Source organism: Argopecten irradians, chromosome 2 (assembly GCF_041381155.1).
Source record: "Argopecten irradians isolate NY chromosome 2, Ai_NY, whole genome shotgun sequence".
Lineage (NCBI taxonomy): Eukaryota > Metazoa > Mollusca > Bivalvia > Pectinida > Pectinidae > Argopecten > Argopecten irradians.
This window is the reverse complement of record NC_091135.1, coordinates 25,080,055-25,086,118: the sequence shown is the minus strand read 5'-3', so window position 1 is coordinate 25,086,118 and position 6,064 is coordinate 25,080,055.

Genomic DNA, 6,064 nt, shown 5'->3' with positions numbered 1-6,064 from the left:
TACATCCAAGTTGCCAATCTCTCTAACAGGTTTCTGCTAGTAATTGATTTTATACAACCCGGTACTCTCAATGTATAACAATCGTTAACGCTTATATATATGATATCAAGCGTGGGATCACTAAATAATCTTAAACTTCACGTTTTGCTAAGCCAATGGAATGACGTAACATTTTGTAATGCCATTAAGACTGTTTTAGACTTACTGGTAGTTATACTTTAACGATCTTTGGGTAAGGACTTAATTTAAATTGATAACATCCAATGACCATCTGATAATTACATTTATAGTAAATATGCATGCAAATAAATAGTTTAGCTATCTTTCTATTAAAAAAGCTGTCCTGTCACATTTTTCAAATGAAAGGTTTGAGTTGATTTCTCAGTCAGGCTTCATGTTTAACTTATTTTAAACGTTTTGTCAACCAACATTTTAACTATTGAGCAGTTGTGTGGGGAAATACTTGATGGGAAAGTGTGATTTTAATACACTATCCTGTGATATGTTTAAACTGTTGAACTGGTTACCTTTTTCTAAACGTGTTTTATACAACCAATCAGTTTTTTTGTATACAGTTTAACATGGCTTGGCTCCAGACTATCTGAACACTTTTAAATTCACTTCTGATGTACAATCCAAATCTTCTAGATCAGTCACAAATAATATATTTTATCTACCGTCATTTAAAACTAAAACATTTCTGGTAAATTTTACCTACCAAGGTCCTTCTACTTGGAATGTTTTACCTGACCATGTCAGGAATGCCAAATCATTTCTATCCTTTAAACAAAGTGCAAAGCATTCTACTCATTCTAATATACTATTAGCTTATTTTATCTTCATTATAGTTTGACTGTGATTTATGCTTTGTAATATGTTTTGATTTTAAATAATGCACATATTATGTATACTTGAACAAAAATTTGACGAGTCTTCGACTCATTTTATCATCAGATATAAATAAAGACTTCATTATTATCATTATCATATAGTCTGTACATATTCAAGTGATCTGCTTCTGCAGAAAGGTACCATTGTTGCGTTGTGTTTTGGCACGTTCAACAATAATATAAAACTAAACACCATTCGTAACCGATAATTATGTGAAATACAAGCAGTTACTACGAAAAATGTTTCTTACACATCTTCAAGTGGTTTAAGGTTTGAGCATGTTATTTAGACTACGTTTTAGTGTAATGGATATTTCACACTTTTTGAAAGCCGGTTTGTGATGTGATAAGGCAGTGTTGTTGCATCACTAAGTTTGAAGTTATAGAAAAAAAAATCATCAACTGTATTGACTCTCGCCATGTCACAACTCTTTTTATGCCATTCATAAATCGGTTTTTCCATACCAACGTATTTGTTTGTTATTTGTTTTGGTTAAATAAAGCCATTATAACGCACCTATACTATACGAAAATATCCTTGAAGCTCACAGCATTCATAAGAGAAAATTGATCAGATTGTCAGTTAAAAAAAACTTGCATTTAGACTTTCATATGACACGGACGACGTCAAGTGGACATATATTTGAGCAGAAATGCACAGAAAAAAATTGCTTGCTCTTAGACATGTCCATTGTTAACAAGTCAATATATAAGGTGTTTATATCCCGCGCTTTGCCAGTTGTTCATAGGTTAACGTTTTGCATACTACAACAGAAAAAATACCCTAGGGCTTCAATATTAATTTGTTATGGAAATCCCTATCAGTAACCTGATTATAGTGACCTCTATCTCGCAAGTGAGATGTACATTGTTTTATGTTAAACCAAATAACAGCCGTCTGAGATTCCAACCGTGGCCGAGAATATGGTGTGTGCCTTACAATGTCACCAGGCTAGTTGTGCAGCATTTGTGGTAGATGGTATTGATCGTAGGTGTAAATTCGTGCAGTCATCCAGTAACCCATACAGTGATCTGTACGTTTCCGGAGATATTGGGATGTGTCATTTTCTACCAACAGGAATACCTTCAGGTGTCTACACTATAACACCTAAAGACACTGCACTACTAATCTTTACTGTGATATGGATACTTTCGGTGGTGGCCATGGATGGACGGTTATAAAACAGAAAAGGTTTGACTGCAGTCAGGACTTTAACAAAAACTGGGAAGATTACAAACAAGGATTCGGCACTCCCTATGGTGAATACTGGATCGAGAATGAGAATCTGCACTTGCTGACTTTATCGAGTTCATATAAACTTCGCATAGAGATGGAGGATGGATCAGGGTTAACCAAATATGCCTTGTATTCAATTTTTTCGGTGGTATCTGAGAGTGAAAATTATACCCTTACAATATATATATGCAGGTGATGTTGCGTTCAATTCAATGGTTGAACATAATCTTGTGCCATTCAGCACTGCTGATAATGACGAATGTAGCGGTAACTGTGCGGTGAATGACCACGGAGGATGGTGGTACGCTGGCTGCAACAGGGTTAATTTGAACGGGCTTTATGATCCCTCAACAATTGGGGACTCGGCAGTCATGTGTTGGTTCAGATTAGCATTGAAATCTTCAAAAATGATGATTCGTCCAATTTGACATCAGTAGCAGATTACAGTAGGGCAAACTTAACACAGTCGTATGTTTATTAACTGATTGTCGATGTTTTAAGACGAGCTAAAGCAAATGTGTGCCGTTTTGTCAGCACATGCAACAATGATTTTTTCAGGATGATCTTCGCAGACGATAGATCAGGTACACTAGTTTAATCAGCAAATGGTTTTGAGATATGGTTAAATGAAAAAGTATCACTCTATAAATATTAATATTCTATAACATCAGTGTTCACGAATATAAGCAGCTTACTTAAAATCGACACGTCTATATTTCAACGCAGATTGAATGCAAAAAAATTTTTGTATTCTGTATATTTATTATCTACAAACTGCGTATGCTTACTTTATATATAATTCTGTAGCAGGTTTTAATTGTAAATAGTAAAATAGTCGCCTTGGAGGGAATTTTCTATTAATTCAGCCTGTAGAGCGACGGACCAGTAAGTCCCGGATCTCCCGTTCCAACCCAGCTGGCAGCACACATTACTCTTGCCCCGTTATTACGTTTGGTGCCGTAGACCGCTATAGGAGATTGGGAAGCTTCGTTGGATAATCAACTGGATTGAAGGGGGTTAAGGTGGGGTGAGGAGTGTAGCAGGTTTTAATTATTTAACTTCACGCTTAAGGGAATTTCCTTTTCGCTCGATCGGTAAAAGAGCTAAGACCGGGGTCACGAGTTCAAGTCCGGCTGGCAGCACTTAATATCAATCTACCGAGGCCTGCTTCTTCCACACTATTTGAGAAAAAGTAATTTGTTAACAGCAGTAGATGACTAAATGTGACAACAAAAATTTGCCTCATCGTACGATTTGTGACTTTTGGTAGGGGTTTTCGCGTATTAAAATCCCTTGTTAACATAGAGCGTTTCAGAGGACCAACATTTACTATGGCTCATTTTATTCAGCGTAGTAAAATACTAATCCTATTCCCAAAATGTGGTATTCCGATGCGCTCGTACTGAAAAATGATAAAAATGTAATCGATATAATATTTTAATTCAAAATCTTTTAGACTGGGTATAAATAAATTTCAGAAATGCCAAAATATTGAGTTTGTATAGCTCAGATGGTTGAGACGTGGTACCGTCTACTGAAGCTAAGTGTTAAAATTACTTAATTGTTTGATGTTTTTTATATTAACAAGCAACATAGATCCTCTATTTTGCCATAACAAATATATATTTTAAATCAAATGTGACATCAGAAAAATAAAATCACAAATTAAGATGATGAAAAAAAAAATTGGAAAAAAATGTCCTTGTGATAATCTATGCACGTTTTGATTTCATATCTCGTGAATACACTGTGTCACGCCAAACCTTATATATGTAGATTCAGTATAGATTTGGAACTACAATTAATACAATTTAATTTTCGCAGCGATCACATCTACTATGAAGGAAAAATGGCCGTTTATCATGCGAACAATGAAATAGACTACTAGTGGCCATCTATTTTGGTTATTAGTCCAGCAGATTAGCATATATAAGAATTGTGCACATTGTGGTAAAAGCACCAAATTTGGCACAATTATTCTATAGGGTATTCTGATTAATTCGAGCGATGGGGGCAATCTCCATATGTCACTTGACCACCATGGCGGCTATTTTTCAAAATGGCCACCAACTCATGTTTTTTTTCATCAACATATGATATTCACGTACATTTGGTCGAAAGTTTATTATCAAAATCAATATTTTGGTGTTGTTAAATACTTACAAATATACAAGTGTATAGCAAGAATTTACTTAAAAACGCTCTGAAAAAACGGCATTAGAAAAATTGTAATAACATTCAAGGTTATATACATGTATTGGTTCATAATTAACTGGGTTTTTTTTTGTTCTCGGTAGTGAAATAATTCTTTATCGGTGATTTTTCTAAGCAAAATTAACTCTTCCTGAATAAATATTCTAGCTGTTCTTCATATTATGGCAAACATCCATATTAGTACCTTTGAAAATTAAAGACTGAAACAATAAACAATATTGGTAAATCATTTGGAATATGATTCAATGTTTGAGTAACATTTTAAAAACTGAACTGTACATATTGTGTTAAAGCTTTTTTGTTAGCCTGACGAGGATAATCCTATGTGAGACAAACATTTCGGTGACAGTCAAGGTGATATCACCTTTATGAAAATAAAAGTGGTTGAAAGGATCATACACTGGGTAACTTTCAAAATAATTTGAAATTTTGTAAAGTTATCACAAAATCAAGTCACATTAACTGGTTAATCGTGGTACTTGGAGCGGAACTAGTGAATCAAAAAATATGCTAGTATATACTGCATATACTAGTAGTCAACCAAATTTTATATTCTACAAGCAAACTTCCGACGAACTTGACCAGAAAATCCATACTGATGGTATACACATTCTACCAAAGGAGCACAAGGCTTTGCATTCTAATGCAGATTTGTTACATTTACAAGCTCGCTTGCAACCTTTCTTGCATCCACAGTGCACTAATTCCTGGCATGAATGTGCTGCCTCTGGAAGCTGCGTCCACACTGGTTGCCATGCGTTATCTTTGCCTTTTGTCCAGCCAAATTGATCTGGGCACGGAAGGTCTGGCATTAACTCAAACGTATTACTACACACACATCCTCCCTGGTAACATGCTCGCTTGATGTGTTCAAGTAACGCCGCTTTCGTTGGTGGAATGGAATTCATGTCCCTCCCTTTCCGGGCAAACAACTCCTTCCGACATTCGTTGACGCACTCGTGGACACTGGTACGGTCATACATCAGAACTACAAAACGCTCTAACTTTGGCAATACTGATTCTATAGTTGCCAGATCCTGTTCTCTACGACTCCGACGAATACGGCGGTTACATCATCGTCAGCATATCAAGTGTACCATGCAGTTTTCTTTCCTTTTCCTCCAAATGATGACACCGTATCACAACCTGAAAAGGCATGGAAGAACTGAAAGTGCCTTCGACATCACTGGGCCGAGGGTGGCGGCTATCTCATGTGCTGGAAGGTATCTAGAATTCTTACCAGTCCCGACGAAAATCCAGATAGCTGTGGCTGCTACAATTTGCATTGCATAAATTGCGAGTTAATATTTTTGTCAGTCCCTTGCTCACCGCATCTTTTAAATTAACTATCATACGAGTGTCCGACTTCTCATGGCCACATAAGGCTAGACCAGACACATCGATGTCTTGAGGGTTGCAAAGCGTCTTATCTCTGTAGGTGGTGATGATCTCCTTTGCGTCTTGGGATAAGGTTGTGCCTTCCTGCGCCAAATATTCGAACAGCTCTGTTTTATTCTCATTCACACGAAGGAACGATTGCCAGTTCTTTGGAATACACGAGTCGGACTTTACTCGACGACTGTTACCCGTCCTACGCGCGCATCTCGCTCCTGCTTTGAGACTTCCTTCGATGTTGCTGTCCAAGACAACATCTAGCCTCTGAGCTGAGTTCAATTGTTGTGAAACATATGGAAGAAATATCGTCTTGGAATAACGTTGACAA